At 48.3% G+C, this 13,789-nt stretch overlaps 1 protein-coding gene and 1 pseudogene across 1 annotated transcript in view; one reads left to right on the top strand and one right to left on the bottom strand.

Moving 5' to 3' along the window:
* LOC110487725 (dystrophin-related protein 2) overlaps nt 1–13,789 on the bottom strand; it is a 230,300-nt gene that overhangs the window by 169,678 nt on the left and 46,833 nt on the right. The window lies entirely within an intron of this gene.
* On the top strand, nt 9,900–11,343 carry LOC149978284 (uncharacterized; annotated as a pseudogene).

The following is a 13,789-nucleotide window of genomic DNA, read 5'->3' as shown; positions in this document are numbered from 1 at the left end:
TGGATGGAAGCCCGGGAGTCAGCCCCAAAAATTTCTTGGGGGGGGGCTAACAGGGAGTATGGCTACGCCAGGTAGGAGACCTGAGCCAACTTCCTGTGGTTACCGGTGGGCTAGAGAGACCGGGCAGGCACCGTGTTATGCTGTGGAGCGCACGGTGTCCCCAGTGCGGGTGCACAGCCCGGTGCGGTACATTCCAGCTCCGCGTATCGGCTGGGCTAGAGTAGGCATCGAGCCAAGTGCCATGAAGCCGGCTCTACGCATCTGGTCTCCAGTGCGTCTCCTTGGGCCGGCTTACATGGCACCAGCCTTGCGCACGGTGTCCCCGGTTCGCCTGCATAGCCCAGTGCGGGCTATTCCACCTCGCCGCACTGGCAGGGCGACCGGGACCATTCAACCGGGTAAGGTTGGGCAGGCTCGGTGCTCAAGAGCTCTAGTGCGCCTGCACGGCCCGGTCTATCCGTCACCACCTCCACACCCCAGCCCTCCGGTGGCAGCTCCCCGTACCAGGCTGTCTCTCCGGCCCATCCGTCCAGAGCCTTCCTCCTCTCCAGCGCTGCCGGAGTCTCCCGCCTTTCCGGCGCTACCAGAGCCTTCCTCCTCTCCAGCGCTGCCGGAGTCTCCCGTCTGTCCGGCGCCTCTGCCGGAGCCTCCCGCCTGTCCGGCGCCTCTGCCGGAGCCTCCCGCCTGTCCGGCGCCGCTGCCGGAGCCTCCCGCCTGTCCGGCGCCTCTGCCGGAGCCTCCTGCCTGTCCGGCGCCTCTGCCGGAGCCTCCCGCCTGTCCGGCGCCTCTGCCGGAGCCTCCCGCCTGTCCGGCGCCTCTGCCGGAGCCTCCCGCCTGTCCGGCGCCTCTGCCGGAGCCTCCCGCCTGTCCGGCGCCTCTGCCGGAGCTTCCCGTCTGCCCAGCGCCGCCAGCGCCGCCCGTCTGCCCAGCGCCGCCAGCGCCGCCCGTCTGCCCAGCGCCGCCAGCGCCGCCCGTCTGCCCAGCGCCGCCAGTGCCGCCCGTCTGCCCAGCGCCGCCAGTGCCGCCCGTCTGCCCAGCGCCGCCAGTGCTGCCCGTCTGCCAGGGGCCGCCAGTGCCGCCCGTCAGCCAGGGGCCGCCAGTGCCGCCAGTCAGCCAGGGGCCGCCAGTGCCGCCAGTCAGCCAGGGGCCGCCAGTGCCGCCAGTCAGCCAGGGGCCGCCAGTGCCGCCAGTCAGCCCAGCGCCGGCGCCGCCAGTCAACCAGGGGCCGCCAGTGCCGCCAGTCAGCCAGGGGCCGCCAGTCAGCCAGGGGCCGCCAGTCAGCCAGGGGCCGCTAGAGCCCCTCCGCCCGGAGCAGCTGTCCCTCTGTCCCGAGCAGCTGTCCCTCTGTCCCGAGCAGCTGTCCCTCTGTCCCGAGCAGCTGTCCCTCTGTCCCGAGCTGTCTCTTAGGAGGGTCACCTATCTAGGGACGCTAAGGAGGTGGACAAAGACTATTATGGAGTGGGGTCCACGTCCAGCGCCAGAGCCGCCTCCGCGGACAGATGCCCACCCAGACCCTCCCCTATAGGTTCAGGTTTTGCGGCCGGAGTCCGCACCTTGGGGGGGGGGGTACTGTCACACCCTGACCATAGTTTACTTTGTATATTTCTATGTTGTGGTTGGTCAGGGTGTGATCTGAGTGGGCATTCTATGTTTCATGTCTAGTTTGTCTAGTTCTATGTTCGGCCTGATATGGTTCTCAATCAGAGGCAGGTGTTCGTCATTGTCTCTGATTGGGAACCATATTTAGGTAGCCTGGGTTTCACTGTGTGTTTGTGGGTGATTGTTCCTGTTTTTGTGTTTGCACCAGACAGGGCTGTTTTGAGTTCTCACGTTTCTTCTTTTTTCGTTAGTTTGTTCATGTATAGTGTCGTCAATAAATTACAATGAACAACCACCACGCTGCGCTTTGGTCCGCCTCTACTTCACAAGAAGAGAATCGTTACAGATACAGTCTTATACTCAGCTGGGCCCTCCCCAGATTTTGTGCTAAATGCTCTACAACAAAGCTTTCTTAGTGTCCAACAAGCTTTCTCTGCCCTTAACCTGGTTCGGAACACCTCTTAAACAAAGGTCATGTGGTTTGGTAAGAAGAATACCCCTCTTCCCACAGGTGTGATTACTACCTCTGAGGGTTTAGAGCTGAGGTAGTCACTTCATACAAGTACTTGAGAGAATGGCTAGACAGTACACTGTCCTTCTATCAGAACATATCAAAGCTGCAGGCTAAAGTTAAATCTACACTTGGTTTCCTCTATCGTAATCGCTCCTCTTTCACCCCAGCTGCCAAACTAACCCTGATTCAGATGACCATCCTACCCATGCTAGATTACGTCGACATAATTTAAAGATCGGCAGGTAAGGGTGATCTCGAGCGGCTAGATGTTTTTAACCATTCGGCCATCAGATTTGTCACCAATGCTCCTTATAGGACACATCACTGCACTCCTCTGTAAACTGGTCATCTCTGTATACCTGTCGCAAGACCCACTGGTTGATGTTTATTTATAAAAACCCTCTTAGTCCTCACTCCCCCCTTTCTGAGATATCTACTGCAGCCCTCATCCGCCCCATACAACACCCGGTCTGCCAGTCACATTCTGTTAAAGGTCCCCAAAGCACACACAGCTAGCGACTGGAAAGAGCTGCAACAAACACTCAAACTGGACAGTTTTATCTCAATCTCTTCATTCAAAGACTCAATCATGGACACTCTTACTGACAGTTGTGGCTGCTTCGCGTGATGTATTGTTGTCTCTACCTTCTTGCCCTTTGTGCTGTTGTCTGTGCCCAATAATGTTTGTACCATGTTTTGTGCTGCTACCATGTTGTGTTACCATGTTGTTGTCATGTTGTGTTGCTACCATGATGTGTTATCGTGTGTTGCTGCCTTGCTATGTTGATGTCTTAGGTCTCTCTTTGTGTAGTGTTGTGTTGTCTCTCTTGTCGTGATGTGTGTTTTATCCTATATTTATGTATTTTTTAATCCCAGCCCCCGTCCCCCAGGAGGCCTTTTGCCTTTTGGTAGGCCGTCATTGTAAATAAACATTTGTTCTTAATTGACTTGCCTAATTAAATAAAGGTTCAATAAAAATAAATAAAAATATCCTGACTAAATTCACAATCTGGTCCTCATACCATCATGGCCACCTAATCATCCCCAACTTCCAATTGGCTCATTCATCACCCCTCCTCTCCCCTGTAACTATTGGTAAAATAAGGGTAAAAAAAACAACGCCCATCATTACGATGCACTCAAAGACAAGGGAGAGAGGCAGAGCAGATAATCAGGCAGGCCAAACCCCACAGGAGGGTGCACAACAAGGGTACCCTGGATAAAGCAATTGTTAGTTCCTCGAAACATCATGCTCGCAGTGATAGAGAGAGAGTGAGGGCGAGGGAGAGAGAGAGGGCAACAGAGAGAAAGAGGGCGAGAGAGACTAGGCATGAGAGCCTGAGTGATGCTCATGACCTCTGTGCTTACAGAGAGAGAGGCGAGAGCTATTTCTGAATGCACCATGAATCTTTCACAATTAGACAACCTGATTGACAGTCCTCTGGTGCTACATGATGACAACTTGCAAGAGTGCATGCATACCTTCACAACGCAGACATTTATCTGTGTCTCAACAGCTCTTTAATTAACAAAGCACACCGAAACTTAAGACTTAATTTTTTGCCACAGATTTTGTCTACAGTGAAGAAACCAAATAAACATGAATGAGTTTAACAGATAATTGACAATTTGGTGCTTTAATTACTTTAATTGTCCGTTTCGTGCTACAGGGGAGATTTCATTGATCTAAACTGCGAGCTCTACCTCTATGTGACTTTACTGAAAAACCTGCCATGTATGTTAACCACTACTGTATGCAGAGCTTTGAGACAACGCTGCAATGAAAAGTGCTATACAATTTAAACATATTATTTGTATTACGATTACTGTACACAGCTACCATGACGCCTACAGTTCTTTCCCTAACACTCAAACTGAACTCAGCGTGTCCCTCTTGCAGGCAGTGGTGTGACCACTGGAGCAGGCTGCTACATTTCCACCCTCCGGTATGTGCATGGTTGAGACTCCCGTCCGTCCGTCTGTCAGTCCAGGGCACTGGTCACGCCATGCTGCCTGGCACCATTACAGCAGCCATCACTCAGGCACAGAGCGAGCATTATTCATGGTCCCGGAGGAGTATGTCAGGAGGTGTGCCCGCAGGTGCGGTGACAGTGCTCTCGATCACCCACTCTCCAGCAGCTCCCACGAACCCCACCAAGATGGCAGCCCACGTCCCGGCCGTCCTCCCTGCCTCCCAGCCCCAGTTGAATGGGAATCGACATCCTTCCGTGAGCTACGTCCATACATAAATATGGCAGTGAATACCTTCATTTGGAATCTATGTGTTTCTGATGAAAGCCCACGGGGCGCCTGGCGTCTGTCCGCATCACAAATAGTGGCCAGTGACACATTTCAGCACCTAGCCTGTCAACGTCGACACGCTACCGGATAAAAGATTGCCAGGGGATTGTATTAACTTGTTTGTTCAATTTCACAGAGCCACATAACTCCTAGCGCCATCAGGAGCTCTCCCCCCAAACACATCGCCACTGGCGTGCGAGCCATTACTTTCTCCCGGTGCTGCCTAGCTAGCGTACGATACACTACACCAGGTGGGCCTGGGAACATCATTTATACACAACCATTCAGGTGTGCCATCCTTCACGGCAGACAGGAAATATCCCTCCTCCTGTCACCTTCTTCTTTCTGCTGACAAAGTGAGGAGGGATACGTGGGGCATATTTACCTAATAATACTGCACTTGATACATTTACATGGAATCTATCACCGCTGTCCTCACGCTCGGCATCTCAGCTCAATCACAGACATTAGAGAGACTGAAGGTGAGTTGTCGGCTCGGGTGTTATTTACGACTCCCTCCGACAACGTGCATAAGTTCAGTCGCATTACGGGAGCTATATTCCAACGCTCGACTTCCGCTCAAATCCATGATTAACTCTCCCTAAGGAGTGTGGATTTATATTTATTACTCTGCAGTCCTGTATTTATGTTTTACCACGGCGCCGAGCATCCCATGTTCTTTGAAGGATGAATAAGACTTGGTTCCGTGGCTTTAGTGAGATAACAGAATGCTATATGTAGCCTTTCCAAACAGGGAGGACGGGGAGGGAGGGTGGATAGAACAGTTGAGCACTTCTTCAAGCTCATTTCTAATGTACCATTTATCCAGGCAATATAGAATAACGTTGAGTTGGATCTGTGTTCCGAGACCCTCGCGAAACACTAAGTAAACACACTACATGTCCAAAAGTATGTGGACACCTGCTCGTCAAACATCTTATTCCAAAATCATGGGCATTAAATGGAGTTATTCTGCCCTTTGCTGCTATAACAGCCTCCACTATTCTGGGAAGGCTTTCCACTAGATGGAACATTGCTGCGGGGACTTGCTTCCATTCAGCCACAAGAGCATTAGTGAGGTCAGGCACTGATGTTGGGTGATTTGGCCTGGCTCGCAGTCAGTGTTCCAATTCATGCCAAAGGAGTGCAATGGGGTTGAGATCAGAGCTCTGTGCAGGCCGGTTAAGTTCTTTCACACCGATATCGACAAACAATTTCTGTATGGACCTCGCTCTGTGCACAAGGGGCATTGTCATATAGAAACAGGAATGGGCCTTCCCCAAAACGGTTGCCACATAGTTGGAAGCACAGAATCGTCTAGAATGTTATTGCATGCTGTAGCATTAAGATTTCACTAAGGGGCCTAGTCCACCATGAAAAACAGCCCCAGACGATTATTCCTCATCCACCAAACTTTACAGTTGACACTATGCATTCGGGCAGGTAGTGTTCTCCTGGCATCCGACAAACCCAGATTCATTCGTCGGACTGTCAGATGGTGAAGTGTGATTCATCACCCCAGAGAACGCGTTCCACTGCTCCAGAGTCAATGGTAGCAAGATTTACACCACTTCAGACGACGCTTGGCATTGCGCATGGTGATCTTAGGCTTGTTTGCGGCTGCTCAGGGCCATGGAAACCCATTTCATGAAGCACCCGACGAACAGTTTATGTGCTGACGTTACTTCCAGACGCAGTTAGGAACTCGGCAGTGGGTGTTGCAACCCACTTCAGGACTCAGCGGTCCCGTTCTGTGAGCTTGTGTGGCCTACCACTTTATGGCTGAGCCATTGTTGCTCCTAGACGTTTCCACTTCAGAATAACAGCACTTACATTTGACCAGGGCATCTCTAGCAGGGCAGAAATTTGACGAACTGACTTGTTGGGAAGGTGGCATGCTATGACAGTGCTGATTTGAAAGTGACTAAGCTCTTCAGTAAGCCCATTCTACTGCCAGTGTTTGTCTATGAAGATTAGATGGCTGTGTGCATGATTTTATACACCTGTCAGCAACGGGTGTGGCTGAAAATAGCCGAATCCACTTATTTGAAGCGGTATCCACATACTTTTGTATATATAATGCACTTAGCATTACTAAAAACAGTGTGGCTAATCGTCAAGTACCTTTACTAATTAAGTGTGGAGCAGATGATGTGTATCAAAACAGTAGCAGGTTCAATCCAGCGGATAATTGCATTAATTGATTAGTTCAACCCCGGAGGATCGAGACACGTCGGGCAGCAACCGCCTCACAAATCACATCCTAAAATACTGATGAGGAGCTTCATAAAAATGACAAGCTGTAGAATACACACACACATGATGTAGGATCTTAATTTGTGTCAGTTGGCTTCAGGAGGAAAATAGTCCTGCAGTAACAGGAAATGTTCATTATTATGTGGATTATAATTCATGAGCATTTTTGTAGGGGTTGATACATTTTTCAAAGTGAAAATCATAAACTTCAGAAGACTTTGTAAACATCAAACGCACTAAGAGTTATCCTGCAGCAGGATGATCAAATTAAGATCCTACATCTGTAGCCAATCACACTCACACACACGCACAAACACACACACACAAGAAACCTTAGTCTCTCACATTGAGAAACACATTCAAGGATCCTCATCGACAGCTAGCAACGCCCTTTACCGCAAAGACCCCCTCCGGCAATGAAGCCTTCGTCCGAGCAATATCTGCCACCATAAATAGGGATTAGCTCCTTGCTAATGAAGGGCAATCTGGTGGTGGTCTTAGAGAGCGCCAAAAGGAAGGACCCTGTTTCCCTCCCTGACAATTACTCAGCGCTGCCGGCGATTAGGACTGCTGGGAAACGCCTGGAGAATGCTGAAAGGTGCGTCCGTTTCTATCTCAGGCTGATACAGATACTTTTTTTTATTACAAGCAGGCTTGACTACTGTAATGCTTTCCTGTCTGGTCTACCCAAGAAAGGCATTGGTCAGCTGCAAAACATACAGAATGCTGCAGCGTGGGTACTGGCCAAGACCAGACTGAGAGCACACATTACACCAGTTTGAAAGTCAATCAATCACATTTATTTATAAAGCTCTTTTTACATCAGCCCAAGTCACAAAGTGCTATACAGAAACCCAGCCTAAAACCGCAAACAGCAAGCAACGCAGATATAGAAGCATGGTGGCTAGAAAAAACTCCCTAGAAGGGCAGGAATCTAGGAAGAAACCTAGAGAGGAACCAGGCTCCGAGGGGTGGCCAGTCCTCTTCCGGATGTGCCGGGTCAAGATTATAACAGTACATGGCCAAGATGTTCAAATGTTCATAGACGACCAGCAGGGTCAAATAGTAACAACGGCTGCCTGTGAGTTTTAGAATACATTTGAAGACTCTTCTATTGGTTTTAAATCAATCCATGATTGTGCATCAAATCAAATCAAATTGTATTTGTCACACGCGCTGAATACAACAGGCAGTGGCGGTTCTAGCTTGTATGGCGCCATGGGTGAATCCCCCCTTCAGCCCCTACACTACTGCACTTCAAACAAGAAACACACAAACTAAATTGCACAATTGCCATCCAAAGTCTCTCAAATGAGGAGCTGACAGAACAATGTGAGTCCCTTAGTATGACACTGCACTATAAAGAACACCAAGACTTGGATGGAAGAAAGCTTGCACAGGAACTGAAGAACCTGCCTGACTTTCTATCGAAGACCATGACCCTGCTTGAGCTGCTGATATTTATACACGAAAGGGAGCTCTCAGAAATGTATCCAAATTTGTGGACTCCTCTCAGAATTTGTCTTACTCTTCCAGTGACCGTAGCTGAAGCAGAGAGCTTTCCGAAGCTGAAGCTCATCAAATCCTACCTGAGGTCCATCATGTCACAGGAACGCCTTTAGTGGCCTTGCTGTCATCAGAATTAACCATGCAATTGGTGGGCAGATTTCTTATGATGATGTAATTGACGACTTTGCATCAAGGAAGGCAAGAAAAGTCCGGGTTTAGATGGCATGACAGCACTCCAAACTTCTCTCCTACATTTTCCAATGTGGAAAATCTTTCCTGAAGGGCTGAGGTTGCGGCATCAACAACGACATTAAAAATTGTCACCTCCGGCTTCTTCAGGGCATCACTCAAAGGCTCATCAAATGATTTGTATGAAAAGTGAACGCTTTGTGGACCTCAGCTTTTTTTGTCGTAGAATGGACTCTACATTCATACCCTCGCAAATATCCTTGCCTGACGTTTGTGCAGTCATAAAGCCAGTTGCTCTGTAGTTGCTGAGACCTCTCTATAGAGGTTGTGGACTCGAGTCACATGACTCGGACTCGAGTCAGACTCGAGTTGCAAATATGATGACTTGCAACTCGACTTTAACACGAATGACTCGTGACTTAACTTGGACTTGAGCCTTTTGACTCGAACTGACTTGACGTCCTCCCCAAGCCCAAATATGAAAAATGATGCTTTTAAAAAAAGTGTGCAGCGGATCAACTCTTCATTTAACAGATTACAGTTTGAATCGGACAGCAGCCAATCAAATTGTGCCAGCGGAGAAAAAGTTGCCCGTGGCAGTGCAGAGGAACGTCGGCGGGTGAATTCAGATGGAGCCCTTGGAAAGATGATACCCAGAATTATTATTTTCGGATATAAAGACTACGCTGTAGTCAACAAAAAATGGATTGCAACTTGCAAAACAGGCGGGAAGAAAATAACAGACGGAGGAGCAACTTCTAACTCTGTTCGACATTTGAAGCTGCACAAAGAACGGTAAATCGTGGCTAATATAGCCGACAGCTATATATAACTTTGCTTGTATAGCATGTAGGCTAACGTAACGTTAAATCAATGAGCCTCCACACAGTCAGCCAGTACGGGAATGGGATCATTGCACCCAAGATTGAGCTACAACTGGCTAGGCAGTTGGTAGCCTAAATCCTGCCTGATGTTACTGCTGTTTCTAAAAACCATTGACATATGTAACCTACTGTGTGTATGTGTGTGTGTGTGTGTGTGTGTGTGCGTGTGTTGGGCGATTGTGTACAAGCCTACATCGCCAGATTGCGATCCTCGATAGTCGATCACTATGGAGGGGGGGCTACTGCCGCCGCTCAATCATTTTTTTATATGCTTACCTCTTACAGATTTCACCAATACCAGATGAACAAAAGTGCCACAAGTGAACCACAACAGTCTCCAATCTCACAGTTCATGGAGACCCATGTAGAGCAGTACAGCATGAATCATCCACAGCAGAAAGCTATCAACAATGCAATACTGTCCGACCTGGTTATCGATTGCAACTTGCCTCTGTCTATTGTGGAAAAAAAGAGTTTGTCACTTTCTGTCAGTGGTTGACAGTAAGTACAGCGCAGTGTGTCGTAGAACATTGACATAAAAAGTAGAGCTACAGAGAGACGTTACAGAGAGACGTTCAAAACTGAAAACTCAGTTGAGCAACACAGACCATGTTTCAGTCACCGTGGACATTTGGTCCAACCGAAAGATGAGGGGGTTCCTTGGTGTCACTGTGCACTGTATGGAGAAAGATGGAGAGAGGATACAGCTCAAGTCCAATCTCTTGGCCTGTGACCGCTTCAAAGGCCCACACAGGGACGAAAGAATCTGTGAGGAAGTACATGACGTACAGTAGATCACCTTGATGACCCAGAGCTCTGGAATGACCTAACACTGGAAGACCAGCAAACAGTGAATGCTGCTATTGCAAAAAAACAGCGCTTGCAGTGTTTTGCTCACACTCTCCAGCTGGTGGTGGGAGATGGCTTGAAAGAAACAAAAGTGATGACTCCTTCTCTTTCAAAGTTATCAAAAATCAGCTCACTGCTGCATACAAGCACAACATTAAAAGAGGTGTTTGAGGCTGAGTTTGGGGAAAGAGGCATCCAGTTGCTGTCAACACAAGATGGAACTCAACACTGAGACAAGTGAAGGCAGTTATACCAATGTGCTCATCGAAAGCTCAGTCATGTTCTAGAAAAGGCTGGGCACAAGGAGTTGTTGTTCACAGTACGGGAGTGGAGTAAGTTGAAGGAGTTGGTGGACATCCTGAGGCCATTTGGAGAAGCAACAGATATGACACGGGGGTGAAGATAGTCATAGTCAGTTCTGTTGTTCCCTCGGTCCTGTCCCTGAATCACCACCTGGAGCAGCGGAAGCCTCAAGTCCATTTCCTGAGCGGCCTGGTCAGAAGTATCCAGGTATCCCTGAACAAAATATTTATTGGAATCTTCATCAATGTGAAGATGGCCAGGACACAAGATGGAATCACTGCCCCCTTTTCAGATCCAGTCTACCTCAAAGCAGCTGCCTTGGATCCGGCTTTTTCTCTGATGTGGGTGGAGCACCATGTGCTGGTCAAGGAGGAGGTCAAGGAGGAGGTGGCACAAAGAGTGAAAGATCAATATTATTGAGTTTAATGTAACTTTTTTTCATAATAATCCAATTGACTGCAACAATAATACTTCTTCAGTTTAACCCACTGCATCACCAATGATCTAATACCGGCCTTTTTGTTTCTGCTATGCTTTTACATGTTTTGTCAGAACTGATTCTGCAAGATGCTACAGGGACTGAGCAAGCTGTGCCTCTTGTTGATGAGGAAGAGCGAGAGGACCTTAGTCTTGGACAAGAAGAAGGGCTGTTTGCAGCATACTGTAAGGAGGCAGAAGAAAGCTGTTGATACCACTCCAGCACTACAGCTAAGTCACTACCTTGACATATGCGAAGGACAGAATGCCCTCTTGTTCTGAGCAATGAACATGAAGGCTCTTCCTTCACTGTCCCGAGCGGCCATCAGGGTCTTGGCAGTGCCTGCCTCCAGTCTTGGCAGTGCCTGCATCCAGTCTTGGCAGTGCCTGCCTCCAGTGCGCCGGTGGAGATTGCCTTCAGCCAGGGTGGCATCGTACTGCGGCCTCATCGTGCACAAATGACTGACAGACTTTTTTATCGAATTTGGTCTTTTGCAAATGCAATGCATCACAGGGCCCTGAGATAAGAGAAGAAAATGAAACTGTTTATGCATTACACACACACACACACACACACACACACACACACACACACACACACACACACACGTAGTCACCATGTTCAGGTTTTATCTCCCATCTTTGGGATCTGTATTTTTTTCTCAGACATTCAGGCCAGTTGTTTTGATGTACCTTTTAATAAATGATTGTAACTTTATGGCAGGATTGATTTAGGTGTCTAGAGTATATCTAGAGAGAGAGAGAGGGAGAGAGCACTACAATATTTAGTTTTTGTTGTCATATTGATGTGTCTTTCTCATGGCTACCCATGTATTTCCATGTAAATATAACGTTTATTTGGAAAGTAATACAAATATATATTTTTAAAAGCATTCATGATTTGCGTAAATGTAATATACTAACACTTACTCTTGTTAAAAAAAAAATGAAATGGTATTACATTTGGTGAAGAGCACATTATGACTTGTTTAGGACTTGAGACTTACTTGTGACTTGTAAAACAATGACTTGTTCCCTCCTCTGCCTCTCTCTGTCTTTCTGAGAAGACTGACTGCAACATCCACATGCATACTGGGAGACTGCATCAGCTTGCTCACATGTTGGATCTGGCTCAAGATGTCATACCACACCACTGTACAGATGCTGAAGCGGTATGATCCCACCTCCTCTGACAAGGACTGGACCTCAATCTTTATCACAGGGTCTTTGGTTTGATCCCTCACTTTAATCAGCGCCTCTCTCACCGCTGCTGCCTGATACCTCAGTGGCTCAACACTCTTAACTTTACTCTCCCACCTTATCTCAGTCCACATCTTCAAAGTGATGTCCACATGTTTCTACAGGATGGCCCATCGCTGTGTGGAGCCTGAGAACAAGGTGTACAGTTTGTATAAGATGCCAAGGTAACCTGTGGCATCGACAGAACTTTTAGTAGCCACAACCAGGTTCAATGTGTGAGCCCCACATGGCACATATAGAGCTCTTGGATTCCTTTCCAGGAGTCTGGCTTGGACACCTTTGTTTTTGCCTCTCGTGTTGGCCCCATTATCATAAGACTGTCCTCTGCAGTCCTCAAAAGCTCCTCTAATCTTTTGAGAATCAGGGATGCCAAATGTTGGCCCGTGGACTCCTCTGCCCTCCAAAACCCCCATAAAATGTTCCTTTATGTGAGGCTCCACCTTCGGGGACACAATTCTAATCACAACTGACAACTGTTCAATGTGGCTGACATCTGAGGTGCAATCTAGAATGATAGAGAATAATTTTGCCAGCTTGATGTCACCTGCCATTATTGAAATGACCTTGCTGCTCCACAAATCAATGAGTTCATTCTGTATTTGGTGGCCAAGGTAGCTGGTGGTGTGACTCGAGGTCCCTTTTTGGACACGGTTAAGGTGCTCTTTCATGACTGGATCAAATTGTGCCATCAGTTCAAAAATTCCATTTGATGTAGAGTACAGGGTTTCTGTGTGTCCCCTTAGTGCCAGATTTCTAACTGCCAGAGACTGCACAATAGCAGTCAGACGTATGAACATCTCTCTCCATCTTATCCTCTCAGCCTCCATAAGTGCCATCTCATGTTTATCAACTGTTTCCCCTTTTTTATCCTCATTGCCAGTTCTTTCCATGTTTTCATGCAGTTTTGGTGTTCTGGACTGCTGTCGTGTGAAGTCAGCACAGAACTTGCATGTTTCCAGTCTGCCAGTCCTGAGTTTGCTAAATTAATTTTCTTAGAAAAGAGTTTGCAGCAGAAGGAGACGAGGCTGTTGTTTCTTTCAGAATACACCAACCAAATTCTAGGGATTGTTTCACCACTCACCAAGGTCTTCCTGAAGTACTGGTGGTGGCAACTTCTTCCATCACTCTCATTCCTTGGGAAAACAAAGTGAGGTGGTCCTCTGCAAACTAGTTGTGTCCGAATTCTGTCAGTCAGAACTGAAGGCCAGTCAGGAGGGTTTGTAGACAGTGGTTCATCCTCAGTTAGCAGGGTTTGTAGACAGTGGTTCATCCTCAGTCAGCAGGGTCTGTAGACAGTGGTTCATCCTCAGTCAGCAGGGTTTGTAGACAGTGGTTCATCCTCAGTCAGCAGGGTCTGTAGACAGTGGTTCATCCTCAGTCAGCAGGGTTTGTAGACAGTGGTTCATCCTCAGTCAGCAGGGTCTGTAGACAGTGGTTCATCCTCAGTCAGGAGGGTCTGTAGACAGTGGTTCATCCTCAGTCAGCAGGGTCTGTAGACAGTGGTTCATCCTCAGCAGCAGGGTCTGTAGACAGTGGTTCATCCTCAGTCAGCAGGGTTTGTAGACAGTGGTTCATCCTCAGTCAGCAGGGTCTGTAGACAGTGGTTCATCCTCAGCAGCAGGGTCTGTAGACAGGGTCTGTAGACAGT

Source organism: Oncorhynchus mykiss, chromosome 14 (genome assembly GCF_057628025.1).
Source record: "Oncorhynchus mykiss isolate SJ-2025 chromosome 14, ASM5762802v1, whole genome shotgun sequence".
Taxonomy (NCBI): domain Eukaryota; kingdom Metazoa; phylum Chordata; class Actinopteri; order Salmoniformes; family Salmonidae; genus Oncorhynchus; species Oncorhynchus mykiss.
The sequence above is the reverse complement of the archived record's forward strand: the minus strand, read 5'-3'. Positions and strand labels throughout refer to the sequence as shown.